General features: G+C 47.5%; 1 protein-coding gene across 1 annotated transcript in view; it reads right to left on the bottom strand.

Annotated features, from left to right (window-relative positions):
- Nucleotides 1–16,693, bottom strand: part of LOC149358663 (solute carrier family 12 member 8) — a 55,489-nt gene extending 38,796 nt beyond the window's left edge. The window contains exon 1 of the mRNA XM_089570825.1: nt 16,447–16,693. The gene's annotated coding sequence lies outside the window, so the exon portion shown is untranslated. The remainder of the gene's footprint in view (nt 1–16,446) is intronic.
- Between the last annotated feature and the right edge of the window lie 262 nt (nt 16,694–16,955).

The raw sequence follows: 16,955 nt of genomic DNA, 5'->3' as shown, positions 1-16,955 counted from the left end.
AATCAAAAATGACATGTCAAAATAAATTTCGTGCGACATGTTTTATTGCGAACTTCCGCGGTGATTTGTTGACGAATTGAGAAGCGTAGCCCATCACCTACCAGAGCGTTATAATTTAATATAAATTTTATACGGATCTGTGTGTATTCGGATCTAAACTTCGCTCTCGGTATGCTACAAATATCGTACAGGCAGAATCTTCATTTTCTATGTAGTCCTGATGGCGTCATGAACTTTATAAATTAATAGCATTGAGAGGAAGAAAAGGTTTTCTTGGTTCATGAGGTTTCACGTCCCAAAGCAACTCAGTCTATGAGGGACGCCGTAGTGGAGGGCGCCGGAAATTTCGACCACCTGGGGTTCTTTAACGTCCGCTGACATCGCACAGTACATACGGGCCTCTTGCGTTTCGCCTCCATCGAAATGCGAAATAACAGAGTTCAACAACAAAAACAAACTGCCTCGCACAATGCGGAAACCCGACCCACCCCGTGGAGAAGGATTGAAAGATAGAGAGAGAAATCTACACTATAGTGTAAGGCTTCTTACATCTGACATCTCGCAACTTACGAACGTCGTTCGTCTGCTTTCCGCCTACATAGAAATACGACCGCCTCAGGACATGTTCCAAGGAGCTGGCCCTCCCGTGATGCAGTGCATAAAGGTCGCCTCGCATCTCGCTTCCATCTCCTCGATAGCGATACGAAAAGGGCTCGCCTCTTTTCGGTGACGTCACCGGCGGCGCGCGACCCCGACGCGTGGCGCATAGCTTTCGCGCTACGGACTCCGCGCAGCCAAATGGAAAACCGGAAGGCTCTCACACGTGCTGCACCTGATGACGTATATACGAAGGGCGCGGCCGGCGCGATACACGCTGCTTTCTTTCGCTGCACTCGGCAGTCGCGTCGCGCACACAGCGAGGAGAGAAGACGCCGAACAACGGCCTTTCATCGCGAACGGGAAAAATAAAACAAAGAGAAAAGAACGTCGCGCCGCGCGCGAGCGCTGTGGAGAGCAGCAGGTGAGGACCGTGTAAATGCGGGCGAGATAAGAGGCCTTGCCCGACTTGCTCCTGAAAGGCCACGGCGGTAATGGCTGTGCGCTGTGTAGAGCGACTGGCGATCTTCGCGAGTGTGACGCGCCTAGCTTTGCTGGTTTTAAGATGCAAATTTGCCGTGGTGGCTCAGTGGTTATGGTGCCCGGCTGCTGACCCGAAAGACGCGGGTTCGATCCCCGCGTCTTTCCCTGTGCCAGGAACAGCTCCTACATGCAACAGGGGCAGCTTTCCCTCATAACTTGAATGCTTTGGAGAGAAACATGGCTGGCAACATTGCCACTCTGCAGATGCAGCCACTCTACCTGTAATTGACCATGATGGAGCACGATGACGACAGCCCGCGAGGTGAAACATCGCCCAGCCAGTTTAGCCGCCAGATTACAGCACCATTTTTCAGGTGGAAGTTTGCTGGAAAAAAATGGCAAGGCAATGCTAGTATTTATCCAGGCGAGGCCCTAACCTTGTGCAAACATAGAATGCTGAACAGGAAGGGAGCTAATTATTCGAATGCGGCCGCCGCTGTGGCTCTGTAGTTATGGTGCTCGGCTGCTGACCCGAAAGATGCGGGTTCGATCCCGGCCGCGGCGGTTGAATTTCTTTGGAGGAGAAATTCTAGAGGCCCGTGTACTGTGCGACGTCAGTGCACATTAAAGAACCCCAGGTGGTCGAAATTTCCGGAGCCCTCCACTACGGCGTCTCAATAGCCTTAGTCGCTTTGGGACGTTAAACCCCATAAACTAAACCAAACCGAAAATTTTGGTAAATATTCGGATAGTCAGCCGCGGCACGAGAGGCTCGAACAAATTGCCGCGAATTAAGCGCAACTAACTCTTGCTTATTTGATACAATAAGTTCGGCATGCTGCGTAAACGAGGAGGGTAGTTGTGGTAAGACCACCCGGTTACCTGCACTGAAAATTTCCCATTGAAGACAGAGGGATAAGCTGCGGTGACAACGAATTACTTCCTGACTGCCTAGTTGCAAGTGGGGTGTTATTCCAACTTAGTTCTTGGGCCGTTCGGCCCGCCGAACTACTGTTTCTTCCTGATTTCTTTTTATCTTAATTTTTCGACTATTTGACCTTTGCTATCGATCCGTGCTGGCGGTTTGTCTCTGTGTATGTAACAGCTGTTCCCCAGTTCGTTTTCCAACTCCTCGCCTGTAGGTTCGCGGGCGATAATAAATGACCGACGTCAACAAAACAGCACGGAATCGAACAAGAAATAAGACAGCATTTCGCTTCGGTTCGACGTGGTCTTTTCAGGCAGCGGTGATATCACGCGCTGAGATATTTTGTTATGAATGTCGCTGCGACATTCGCGTCGTTTGTCGCGGTCGCGGCCGGTGATAAATGCTGACCAGATGGCGTGCATGACACAAGGGCGGCGTACGCAGGCCGACCGCAATTGTGAGCTCTATGGATACGTTGGAAGCGGAGCTTCAAGGCATGTAGGCAACATGCCTTGTATTATTTCCTCCGTCGTTGCCAAAAATAACCCTCAGCATCACTAATGCTCAGCAGTGCTTACTTGTTATTTAAAGACGCGTGAAGTAAACAGGAACACGTTAATTTGTTGTTGCCCAGATTTATCAGCAGCCTTCGTTAACCTCGCACGAACAACGCTATCATGAAAAAAGCCACATCGAGTACCCATGTGAAAACGCAGATGTTCTCCAGGCTGTGTTTGCGTATTCCGTCTATAAAAGGGAACAGTTGCGCAACCTTTCAGCGTATATCGAGCATGTGGCGAACACATCGTCACAAGTCGTGAGGGGCTTTTTTCTCTTTCTTGCAAATATTAGACAAGGTTCAACTTCTGTGCTTTCTTTTTGGTTTAATTCGGCTCTCCGTTTGAACGTGTTCCCTTTCTCCATCATCATGATACATACCAGCCGAATGATCGCCATCATTCGGACCTAAGCTGGACTAACATCGAGTTTACGGTATTAATAGAACCAGTTAAATGTGTTCGGCATTAAGTACCGAAATACTTCGAAAAATTTGAGTGTGTGTGTGTGTGTGTGTGTGTGTGTGTGTGTGTGTGTGTGTGTGTGTGTGTGTGTGTGTGTGTGTGTGTGTGTGTGTGTGTGTGTGTGTGTGTGTGTGTGTGTGTGTGTGTGTGTGTGTGTGTGTGTGTGTGTGTGTGTGTGTGCGAGTTTGTTTGTGTGTGTGTGCATTTAAATGTCCGACGTGTTTTCCGGGGCAAAGTCTACTGGCAGATGTAGTTATACGTGCATGTAATGATTACGGGTGTGTTGAAATGCGAACGGTAATCAAGGTCCCATGACCATTTTTTGTTTTCAATTAAAATTTTTTTGTTTGATGGGTACATGTGTCGAGTCAAGGAAATAAATCTTAGTTTTGCCAGGAACGGATTGTGAAAACGCGCGTGGGCCGTGTACGATCAATGCACGTTAAATAACGACAAGTGGTCAACTTTGCTCCAAAGCCTTCCAGCTACCTCGTTTCTCATAGGTCAGGTGCAGGTTTGAGGCGATATACCCCACGCAACATACCATATAAATCAACGGCGCATGGGTAAACCACCACGTAATTTATATGACGCGAAAAATACTCCTCCAAATTGACTTACTGGCCTTACACTTCGGATTTCAGAATAAAAGCTCGCACGAAATATGTATAGCTTACTATGATTATTACAACTCACTCACTCACTCACTCAATACCTCGTTCACTCACACTCCCTCACTCCTTCATTAATTTCTGCCCCGCCTTGGTGGCTCAGTGGTTACGGCGCTCGGCTGCTTACCCGAAAGACGCGAGTTCGATCCCGGCCGTGGCGGCTGAATTTCGATGGAGGCGAAATTCCAGAGGCCCGTGTATTGTACGATGTCAGTGCACGTTAAAGAACCCCAGGTGGTCGAAATTTCCGGGGCCCTTCACTACGGCGTCCCTCATAGCCTAAGTCGCTTGGGAACGTTAAACCCCAATCAACCAACCAACCAACCTTCATTAATTTATTCGTTCACGCATTCACTCACTCATTCTTTCGCTCTCATTTACTCCCTCATTCGCTCATCGCACTCACTCCTTCATTAATTTATTCATTCATGCATTCATTCATTCTCTCACTTGCTCCCTCATTCATTCACTCTCACTCACTCCTTCATTCATGCACTCGATCACTCGCTCGCTCGCTCACTCACTCACTCACTCACTCACTCACTCACTCACTCACTCACTCACTCACTCACTCACTCACTCACTCACTCACTCACTCACTCACTCACTCACTCACTCACTCACTAATACACACCACAAAGGCACGCGCTCAATCTCACTAATTCAATTACTCAATCAAAGTGAGCAAACAACTCGCAGTATTCTGCCTTTGCTTGCAGCAGAAACCAGATCGATTGACCAGTCCGAGTGATGGACCAAAACCGATCGATCGATCCCAGAAGGAAGCGAAACCACTCGAGCGAGGTTCTCGAGCAACCTGAGCCACAAGGCTGCACACCCGAAGCGGATCTTTTGTTGCCGCCCTTGATACGGCCGCCGGGGTCTCGCTCGGGTGTCGGCCTTGGGCACTGCCTGCGCAGGCGTGGCCACATTGGGCAATAAACGAACAGCGCGCATACCGGCTTTTGTCTTCTTTTGTCGGCAACCTCACCGACGCTGCTGCATGCAGCCTGCGTGGGACACGTCGTCGTCCGACGGGAAACGAGTTTAGCAGCGCGGCCGCCGTGTTCGGGAATCGATGCGCCCAGATGCGATCCCGCGGTGAGCCCGTGTGTGCCTTTCACGCTGCACCGTCGGGCGCTTGTTTACGCAAACCTTGCGATGCAGCGTTGAAGTCCGTGGACTGCGACGCAAGATTGACTGCGCGGTTGGGTCGAACGCCCAACAGCATCTGGGCTGTCGAATTCGCTTCCTGCTATCGAACCCGGTGGCACGTTACGTCACTTAAGCTCACACGTCTTACAGAGGGATCGGGCGTATATTAGATCCGTTCCATTTCCTGCACATGGAGCAGCGATCAATATGACGTGTGACGCACTAAGCGCGGCTGTAGAGATATAGTCAAGGTATACTAGGCCCGTGCGCTCTGCGATGCCAGTGCACGTTAAAGATCTCCAGGCGGTCGAAATTATTCCGGAGCTCTCCACTATACGGCACCTCTTTTTCTCTATTCTTTCACTCCCACCTTCCCCCTTCCCCTCACGGCGCGGTTGAGCTGTCCATGGAGAAATAAGACAGTTACTGCGCTATTTCCTTTCTTCAAAAATAACGAATAGTGGAGTGGAGCAGAACTCCCCTCTGCGCCATCACACAGGAAGAAAAAACCCTGGTTTAATTTCGACCACCTGGGGTTTTGTAATGTGCACTAGCATCGCACAGAACATGGGCGTTTCTGCATTTTGCCGCCATCAAAAGGAGCAGTCACCCCACTGCGAATATCCTGGCGCCGTTCTCTACCACTGATCACGCGCCCAACAGGTGGTGAGGGCGTTGCCCACACGCATCCTCGCATCTCTCATCGTGTGCCGCTTAGGATGTTATGGATTCGCGACTTGAGAACGGAAGTGGCAAAAGGTGACCTGTGGGACTTTCACTTGTTTGGTTCTTTATTATTACATAATTCGACTGAATTAAATCCATGCTGTATTCGGCATCTCAAAAGCGGACACGGGCGCAGAATAAAGGCTTAAGAATTAACAGTTCGACTGGGCTCGATTCCCCTTTATTATTAAAATGAATGCATGTTATTAAACCGGAGATATTTTTTTTTTTTTTGCTGATTTTCACTTCGGACAACTCGAAGAACGCAAAGTATAGTGGAACGTTCATACTGGGAATGCCCTTTTCAGTTTTGAGTGTATTCGTATAGAGACTGCTTAGTAAAAGGAGATGAGATGCTCGTTGTGCTCGTTTGGCACAGACACACACGCGCCACACACAGAAAGAAAAAAGCATCATCAAAAGTTCTGGCGCCAGGAGAGCACAAATAGTCGGCTGCTTTGAATTTGAACACGTCTAACAATGATGCCTGTGCCAGCTGCGGCGCGCATTTATATTGCGAGTTCACAACTGAGGGCACACAGCTGGCTGCTGATGATATAAACTATATATACGCTCACTGCACGTGGGTATCAAAACAGTTGCAGCTATATGAACTCGGAACGGAGAAAGTTTAAAACTAACGAATTCACTGCATTGCGCCTAATGAGAATAAAACGTCACGATTGCGTGTCGTAATCGATAACTGATAGTTCAAAACGTTAATGTTCAGGGATTATAACAGATCAACGAATGGAACGAGTTTTATATGCCAACATTAGTACTATGCATGTTTACAGAGCTCTGTGGGATGCTTTTTCTACAGGATAAGTGAAACCTGTTTCCTTGGGTTTCACTGGCGTAATGTGTCGTTAATTGGAGAGACATGGGAGAGGCGTTTGCCCTGCAGTGGGCGTAGTCAGGCTGATGATGATGATAACCTGGAGCTCTCCCTTTTGCCTGCTCTGCTAGGAGAACCTCATCCACATGCACTAGAACCGTAAGAGACGTATTTGTTAAGAGTGATCCTTTCTAGCTCCGGAATTAATTTTGAGACATGGAACAAGAAAAAGTGCATTGTTAGGAGCAAGCAGCGTTGCTCACTTCAGAGTGAGCCAGTGTGCGGAACACAGTTCCACGTAACACCGTTAAGAATTTTTAGAACAATGTTCCAGACACACGTATACGGAGAAGTGTTCCGCACAGAACCCTCCTAATTTAACTCGAACTTTGTTGCGCATATTTTATTACTTTTTGTACCTGGAACTCTGCTACACTTATTTATGTCGAACTTTTTAAAAAGAAAGTTCGCAGTAGTAAGTTTTAGTCATTTTCTGAAATCTGTGTGGAACTGGATTGAAAGCGAGATTGGGAACATGAGAAACAAGCTGAGAAATACCAGTGATGCGACCACCAATATGCGTTCAATGACATTTGCCATTAATGAAACATCTCATCCAACGTCGTCCATTTCCTTCGTTTAGTTCCTGTATTTCGGCAGAATGACGGATAATCTCGGTGGTTGCTCATACTCAGGCTGAGAATTTGTCTGTTAACTCTCCGCTTTGAAAAATCGGACAGAATTCCTAGCAGATTCTCTTTTTTTTTTTCATTAGATTTCTTTGGTTTTCCTTGGCTTAATTTGAACTCCGCTGGCTTTCATTGGGTTTCATTAGCTTTATTCGGATTCGTTTCAGGTCGGAAAATGATTTAGGAAATGGATGTTATGCCTTAGGAATCAGACAAAAATGCATTGTTATGCCTTAGGAACCAGACAAAAATACATTAACACTTCGGTCTACCGCTATTCAGCGCACTCTCCTGGCGTCACGCTAAAACTTCTCCCCACTTCGCCCCAATGCGCTAACAGTTTGCACAAACGAGTTGGCGGTGCTTGCACAGATGTTCTCTTTGGGGTCACCGGAGCAACGTTAGCGGTGAGCAGAGCACGACGGCTCGACGTCTGTCGCGAGCCAACTCGGTTTGCCGAACGGAACTGCAAATAAAGGGTTACGCTCGAGGTTTGGCCGTGGCGTTCCTCCGATGTAAGCACGAGCGCAAACATGAGGTTCCGTGAGGCTGTGGCCGCGCCGACATGCATCGCAAAAACCTCGTGGGAAGCGAACGTCCAATTGAGACCGAGGCATTCACCGAGTAGCTTCCAACGCGAACGAAGCCTTCGCTTAGTTGGATCCCAGTCAGAAATCGAAAGAGAAATAGCAAGAGAGCGTACCCATGTTCGAAATAACTTGACGTAATCAGAAATAACGACATTACGTACAAATGCGAGCAGTACGAAAGAAACTGTCCGCGCTCATCAATTTTTTTTTTTTTTGCTTCTGCATTGGTTTCAAATCTAAGATAGGAAGAACGTACTTTAAAAAGAAAAAAGATGTTTCTAACTCATACGTAGGGAGCAACAGTTGACAGTACATACGTTATGAAGTGTTCTTGCGCTCATATTCCTTCGACCCGCTCCTGTACGTATACTCCTTCGAAAGTGACCTGTGATACCTTTTTTCGCCTTCGTTCTTGCTGGTGTTTCATGTTATTGTGTATGCTCTGTTTTTCAGGCATTCTCGGAATCGTGACACCGGTTTTATTCGGCGGCACTCACTGTTCTCTTGACGTCAGACAAAAAATTAATAATTTGCTATCATGTTATGTTATGCTGTGTTATGTTGCGTTGCGTTGCGTTACGTTACGTTACGTTACGTTACGTTACGTTATGCCGGGTTTAACGTCTAAAAGCGCCGTGTGATCTTGAGAGACGCCGTAGTGGAGGCCTCTGGATTAATTTAGACCACCTGAGGTTCTTTGACGTGCACAGCCATGGTACAGCACACAGCCGTTTTTGGATTTCGTCTCCATTGAAATGCGGCCGTAGGGATTCGATTCCGCGCCCTTGGGCTCAGCGGTCGAATGCCTTAGGCACTATAAGCCATCTTCAGCTGTATTGCTGGCCTGTATAATTTTCAGATGATACCTTGAACTACATCCACTACGGATATCCCCGGGCTTGAGTCCGCAGGCTCAATTTCAGCAATGGCGACCGCATTCCGACGGAAGCGAAATGGGAAAAATTCCAGTGTGCAGGAATTTTGATGCCCGTCGGATCGCGTGGCTCGTGTCCCGAGTGTAGCTTTGAAACCCAAAAATGCATTAACCTAGTCTTTCAGGAGTCTTAATTAAAAGTTTGCTGCCGCCGCTCACACGACACCACCGTTCCCTTTTAATCAAAGCGAATAAATTCTGTCGTATCGGATGCAGCGGTTGCTGTACGACGCCACCTTTGCTCTGCTGTTGAGTTCAAACATATGTCCCGGAAATAAACGCGTATAAAACAGAAGCGCCTGAACTCTCAGGAAACAGATTCAAATACAAAGAATGAGCTTGTCACGGATGTGCACACACTGAAGTTTTTTTTTTTTTTTTGCCTGTTTCGAACGAAAGTGACCCGAAGGCAGTTCCCCAATCATCCGTATGCATGAGAGACAATGCATTGCGCAGCTAATAAGACGGCCTGGCTCGGCATCATTCGCAGACTGCTTGTTACTTGGCAAACATTCAATCACGAAGCAGCTAACGAATGCGGAAACAATGGGACAAAAGAGGAAGACAACACATGAGGTGTCTGTCTGTGACGTATACGTGTCTCTCCTTGCCCTTTCGACCAGACTGCTTGCGGTGTTGTTAGCTCCTTCACTATGGATAACCAACCAGCCCGCGTCAGTACCTCGCTGCGTTACATGCGATCGATATGGTCCAGTTCTAGCTAGTCAGGCATGCGGGTCAAACGTGGCGGCATCCGCTGCGCCGCGCGCATTCTTGCCTGTTTTTCGGTTAGTCGCGCTGCAGATGAGAAGAGAGAGAGAATGCTATTCGTGAACCGTGGTGGCCAAGAACGAACAAAATGTGCTTAGATCACTCTATGTGTCGCTCGAGGATCGACTTGGGCGCAATATAAAAGGGTGCTGTGTTGCGGAAAGTGACGGAAAGGGAAAGAGCGTTCCATGTTCCAAAGCCTTGTTGTACCTGCTGACTTGTTCGGTATGTTGTTGTAGTTGCTGTTGTTCCCTTGGACATCGACATTTTGTCTTCCCCTGCATCTTCTCCCTCTTCCTCTTACTATTATTAAATATAAACTCTAATGCTCACTTGAAGCAGGATTCCTCATCGCCGAAGTGCTAATGAAGTGTGCGGACGAAGTGACCCGAACGTATACACGGAAGCGCTTTTAATTTTCCTCTCTATAATACAGTGAAGGCGGGGTTTAACAGAGTACCATGATTGCGCAATAGTGCTGCTCGACAGGCATGTAGCTATAGAATCGCCGAGGAGCCGCCGATAACGTGTACACTCCGAACAGAAAGGAGTAAAGAGGCAGTAAACTGCCCTCTAGCGACCACCCCTTTTATACAGTGGGGTGCGCTAGAGGGCAGTTTACCCCAATTTTACTCCCATATAGGTGTATTCGTGTTTAGGATGTAGGCAGGCAGACCTGCAGACCTCCGGGATTATCACTAAAAGTCGGTGTCAACGCGCGGATTACAAGCCACATCGCCATTCACTTCAAAACGACAGCAATCACTCCTAATTTGGTACGGACGTCATGAATTTGCACCAACCAGCTTGCACATTGATTTTTAAATCCAATTTTCTCGGCAACAAATGCGTCTTTCGACAAGAGGTGTCCCCTTTCAACAAGAGATGCACGTTGTAACAAGTAAACACTAGCGGCTTTGTCATAGGATGACGCGGGCTTCATCAGCAGCAAATAACATAAATTAGTTTTTGTGGAAAGGCAATGACGCAGTATCTGTCTCACACATCTCGGCGGACACCTGAACCGCGCCGTAAGGGATAAAGCAACTTCTCGGTACCAACCAGTAATTATTGCGTTAGTATTTCAAGGGTCTCTACAAACGGGAATGTCGACCGCCGTAACGCGTGACGTGTCATCACGTAGAGAAGAAAGGAGGAAATAGGTACCGTAGTGGAGGGCTCTCACATTGAATGGGTTCCAAACAACTCGCTTTCGGGTTACGCTTGTGGGCTACTATAGAGCTTACGACGTTCGCTTTTCCTCGGCACCACCGAGAAGAGTGAAAGGGAAAGCAAGGCAATCTACTATACAAGACATTGCAGACGTAACAGGAGGAGTCATCACACACTCGATGTTTTTTTTTTTTTTTTATTTGCTCATCCCTTCCGTCCCTATCCGTGTACTGCGTTGTTTTTCCTCGCTGCGATGAAGCACCTATTCGACCAAACAGCCCCCACTCTTGTGGATCCCCGACAAATAGCGACCCGCGTTGCGGAGGCCATATCATGCCGGACGTGACCTCGATCAGCTCGGGTTGAGGAGAAGGCCATCGATTACGTGACCGCCGGACGACGATGGTTGCACCCACATATAGCGACTCCGAATGGCGAGCAATAAACTCGCACGTTCGCCCATCCGATCCGGGAATAATTCTGCGGCTACGTATAAGCCAGGAAATAAAGTAAATACATATATGTGAAACCGAGCAAACCCCCTCCTCGTTTATTTGTTTTCTTTTTTTTTAGGTTGGGACGGTGATGAGGAACTACACAAAACGACGTGACACTCAGCGCATGACATGTGATCCTTCTGGCATCTGTCCGTTCCCTCCACCGTTATTAATGCGAGAGCCTTATATGGCTCTGTCGCGTCAGCAAAAAGTGTCCGCAATTTTGTCCGCACGATTACGTCGTTCTCTGAAGATGAATTCGTGAAAGTGTGATTGTGACAGATAGTGTGTGATAACATGTGGCCGTGGGAAAAATTTGTTTGATGAGGTTTAATTAGTAAATTTATTAAACTAAAAAAAGGCGAAAAATACACTTAGACGTCAAAATAGCAATGGAGGTCGATATAGTACATGGACGTCAGAACAGCCACGGACGTCGACATAGTATGTGGACGTTTTGCTTTCGCATTGCTGCGGTGCGGGTCGCCGCAGTGATCTCATAGTTTTGCAATGCCCCGTGTCTTCCTCGCTTTTTCGATAGGCCTAGCCGGTAGACAGTGCAGTAATCGCTCCAGCACTATCGTTCCAGGAGAGGGATGCCCCCCCCCCCCCCCCCCTTCCTCCTCCTTGGTGCACCGGTTTAAAGCGATTGCGGACTATAAAGCAGCTGCGCGTTATCGTATAGCAAATCGAACGGGCGGCGTTTACAGCAGAAGAGCCGGAGGCGGCATACCAGAGCGTATTATATTCGAACAACGGTGCTCGAAGCGCTCCCACCGGATTTTGTCCGCGCACGCGCCGAATGAGTCAGGCTTGCCGGCGAGTACGATTTCGAAACCTTGTCGCCACTGTGAACGGACAGACCGAAAGACGCACGGAGAAGTTACGTTAGCTGGAGCGTCGGCAAATGAGAAGCACAAAGGTTGCACCGAAAGCGGCGACCATCTATTCCCTGGCAGTCGACTGCTGTAGCCCGTCGTACAGCGGAAGCGATCTGAATGCGAACGTGCGGTGACTCGCACGAGGAATAATTGTGCCACTGCTCGGGGTTCGAGACGTGACTGGAATGTCTCGCGACTCGTTCAAAGGCAGAGATCTCTCTGGATTCACCGAGCAATTGAGAGGACGTTAAAAAGAACGGAAAAACGGAGAAGGGCCTTGGCAGTGGTACTATCTGTCAAAGTGACTATACAAGGTCGAGGATTCGAATCCCAGCTTTAAAAAGCCGCTTTTATCTGAGAGCGAATGAGGTGTGAAAATTATTTTCCAGCTCATGTAATTCTCGTTATCACCTTTGATGGAGCTGTTGCTGTTGACGCAGTCATTATTGTCGCCAACAGGCTCATCGCTGAGTTAACCGACGAAGAACAGCAGGCGAGTGTATAAGACAGGCTGGAGACCCTTGAAAATCTACCAGCGGTTCGCATTTACCTACTGTTATCGGCTCTCGCTATCTGAGAAGGGTCGGAAAAGAGGAAGATGTTCATATTATTTTTCAACAGGAAAGAGTTTATGGACGCGATTTTTTCAGATAATGTAAGATTTCACTAGAACAATCAATATATCCGCAGGTCCCCCGTGAGAAGGCATGCATTATTCTTTTGTTATTAACGTTTTTGCTCTCGTCAAAAACGTTCCCCGTTGCTTTTCTATGGCAGCCTTAACTGCTCGATGTGAGCGATGGAAAGACTTTTAAAGACTTTGCTGCATATCGGAAGAATGAACCATTACCTTCAATATTTCCGTAACAGTAGCTGACAGTGTTCCAATATTCAAAATCTTTGTCCAAGAATTCTGGACATGATTCAGCACAGTCGTTTAGAAGCAAGTTGTAAATTGTGAATTATGAAGCTTAATGTCCCTAAACGACACGCAGGCTATGAGGAACGTCGTAATGGAGGGCTCTGGGTTCATTTAGATCACCTGACATCGCGCAGCTCAGAGGCGTTTTCTTTTTTTATTTTTCACCATCGAAATACGGCCGCCGCGGCCGGGATCGAACCGGCGACCTTTGACATCAGCAGCCTAACGCTAAAGCCAGTATAAGCCATTTCAGAGGCATTCGTTACTAACAGCTACGGGACACTTACTGACTATAAATATCACTAGTTACGAATTAGTTTATAGAATTAGTTACAGAATTTACTTGTAAAGTGCGCAACAGAATAGTAACCGATGTGTCGCTGACTATGTGCGGTTTAGGCTGTCGCAATGCACGCAAACAGGGGATCAAGGAACCGCTCGCGGTGGATGTAGAGGATTGCACATCGGGCGTTCTGCTCAGACATGATTTTTGGTGCTAAACTGGATTCCCTATAGTAATACCACAGGTCAGAAGGACAAATTAATGGGTCTTAATACGCAGACATCGTTGCGATGAGTGTCGGAACGTGTCTCCGTGCATACTAAGGCGCATATATACCTATATATTCGTTAGACTACGCGGATATTATAGAGCACATCTCTATTTTAGGGCGTTTTCAAAATTCGTGTCAGTACTGCGGCTTAAGTTTCACTGGAAGGCGGAGAAATGCTGACTGTGATCCATCTTAGTCACCCTTTCAATAATTGTGCAGCTATAGTAGCGTTCTGAACAAATTGATTGTTTAGGTAACATCAGCTTCCAGTTTCAGCTGTCAAATGACTCCCTGTGTTGCTCGCGCTTCATGAAGAGATTGTTTGTCATTTTGATTTAACCGTGTATTCTGCCGCGTACTTATTTAATTAAATATGCGTAACAAGTCCTTTTTGCATGTTTCCGAAAGCACAGACAGTCACAGCATGGATAAAGGTCATAACGAAAAAACTGTTTCATCTGTATAGCTGCAAAATGCTTTTTATACATTAATGGGGATGCCAAGACTTGCTATATATGTTCTAATTAACTCTGGCAAACCGAACTTCTCTTCAGATCTGAAGAGGATGCACGCATTGCGCTTAGAATATATATATATATATATATATATATATATATATATATATATATATATATATATATATATATATATATATATCTTCACCTTCGCCTCGGAAAACAAATGTTCACGTCTGCAAGGTGGTCTGCCATTTTTGGCAGGTTGACCGAATCTGTCCATATTCATGAAGGTTCTCTGTAATATCGCCGTTTTCTAGGCATGATATCTGACGAGGTCACCCGTACGCATTCACGCACACAAACACACACACGCACATTATATGCAACAGTATCAAACTCGACACGAATCGCGCTTCCTGTAACCAGCCGGAGGGACGACGCTTACAGCAGCATGGTCAGTGCAAGACAGCTTCTCGTCAAGCCGTTCGAAGCTGCGGCTTTTCAAGTTGCATTGGACCACAGTTGGCGCGCCGAAGTCCAAAATGCTCGAATACTGAGCGAAGAGGTCAGTCTTAATATAGCGAATAGCACACAAAAGAAATCAACGCGCGCAACGTATGTTTTTTTTTTTTTCCATAGGTAATGCGCCATACCACGTATCAGCAAGTTGCTAAAGAAAGGAAGTCGCTATGGGTGAAACGTAAGTGCTAAAAAAAAACACAAAAAAGCACGACGCTACACACAAGTGCGAGGCGCGCTTTCAAAACTCAGTGGCTGTCAACTGGGGCCCTATACAACAAATGCGCCGCCGCTGCCGACGTCTTCCTTTGTTCGTGCTATTTCGCTTGTTTATGTGTGATGTTCAAAAGTCTAAATGCCGCAGAACGGGGAGAGGCCGTTTGTACTGCAGTGTGCAATGTTTTTACTTTCGCGGATGCAGCTTCTGTAGTGCTCGCGTGATATCTAGTTCTTGCCGGGCGTGAACGAGAGCATGTGACAAAAGCAAGCTTATAGTTCAGTTTATTCTGGTTCATTGGCGTTTTCCTACACATATGAAAATAGGTAGCTGAACCTGAACTGCCGTATGGCTTAACAAAGTCCTCTGTAGGGCTAGTTGGTATAGCATACCGAATTTTGAAAGTCCTATCCAGTTCCGTCATCCTCGGTCTTTACACGCGTTTTCTAAATTAGGTGAATTACGACATATGTTTATCTTGACGGCTGTTCAGAAAAAAGGTGTTTTAGTTTTGTATTTATTTCTTTTATTGATTTAAGATACGCCTAAAAGCCCTCTGGTTAGGGCGGTTAGAGTATCAACCAAATGAAGCACCAGCCAAATCTGCTTTCTTATATGACCATAAATTTGTTTATTTGTGTCCTATCGCATTTTCCTTCCTCGCTTGCATAGCATATCCGCTCATAATCACCACGCTGGATTTCTATGGTTTCACTTCTGATTGCTCCTCTGTTATCCAATTGTGAGGTTAGGAGCAAGCAACAATGAAGTCATTGTTATCGAGTGACACGAGTACGAAAACGAAAGAGCGGAAAGTGTTCAAACGAGCCTTAGCTTAACTGTGAGGTCGTGTTCAGACACCGCACGCTTTTTCTCGTTTATCTTTTTTTTTATCTTTCATTCCCGCCTGCGGTGAGAGTAAGTAATTCCTTCCATCGCGACGCGTGCATTTAGCGAAACAAACGACCTCTTAGGCGCGCTCGAGTGCAACTCTCCACGCGACGACCATCTCCGTGGACACAGCTTCTGTGCTCATCCAATTTAGGCCCTCCTCTCCTTTCTCTCTTCCCCCAAACTCCCGCGGCGCCTCCTCTCCTCCTCCCCCCGCACTCGCTATTCGTCGAGGAAAGTAAATTTACGACGCCGTAAAAGCGATTCCGCACCTTGAGTACGCACGGACTCCAGTCGTCGCTTAACAGCACGTGCTGTTGTAACCAAACAGCTGTGTTCGCTCCTGAACTTGTCAAAATCGTCGATCTACACGGATGATTTTACTACTTTTTCTTTGGTTATCAATATTTGACGGTTTAGCGAACGCGTCTTTAGGAAGCGACATATTCGACATTGAGAACCACGATAGTTGCACAGCTAGGTCATTATAATCGTTAGCTAAAAACTGACAGATAAAGACGCGTGTAGCCGCTCAGGAAATAAAACATTCGAGAAATTATTTCGCTTAAACTTCTTCCAAGCAGCGCATCTGGTTTTTGACAAGTCGCTTGACATCTGTTGTCAAGTTAGTGGCCATCCGTTCAACGATTAGCGGTCGTCTTCGTGACACTCTTGCCGTATTAGCCGGCCCAACAGCGCCTGACAGGCGCAAAAGGGCAGATCATTGACCCAAGCGTTCCCAGAAAGCTGCTCGCAGTCTTTCTACCAAAGAAACCCTTCGGACAAACAAAAGAGCGCTGCGAGCCAAAGCGGGGAAAACATCTTTCATGCCTCCGTAAATGCCCGCGAAGTCGAACGTTACGCAACAAAGGAGCTCCAGAGTCGTGCTTCGCCGCACAGCAGGGGTTCGCTTGCCCGCAGAGCGCTTACCTAACAGGAGCAGCCGGCACCATATGGAGACATCGTGAGCAGCGCTGCCCCTTCCTCGGACGGCGATCGAGATGCCCCCTGAACCCCGCGTGAACCCATCCACAGGCGCCGCCGCGGGACTGACTCCGGCGCGCGTGACGACTTTAACGGCCGGCGGCGCAAGCGCAGCGGAGCGGGCGCAAAAAAGCGCTCGGCGGACGACGCCGATCGCTCCGGAAAAGGTCTCCCGGCGCCCCGCGCACGCGCACCTAACGGATGTCAGCGCTACAGTTTTCCGTAATACGACCTTGTGCATCAGCTGTGGCGATCCACGCTACGTCTCTTCCCTGTACGTGAAAAATAAAAACGGACGCCACTCCCTCTATGAACAATCTGCGAACAACCGTTACTATCGCCATCTCACGACATCAACAAAAAACAACCTACACACCGCAGCGCCGCATGCGTGTTGTTTTGATGTTCACCGACAGATGACGCGCTGAGTAGAGTGACCCAATTTTTGCGGAGAG

Source organism: Amblyomma mixtum, chromosome 2, assembly GCF_055824585.1.
Source record: "Amblyomma mixtum isolate Tamu chromosome 2, ASM5582458v1, whole genome shotgun sequence".
NCBI lineage: Eukaryota > Metazoa > Arthropoda > Arachnida > Ixodida > Ixodidae > Amblyomma > Amblyomma mixtum.
This window is presented reverse-complemented; position numbering and strand designations above follow the sequence as displayed.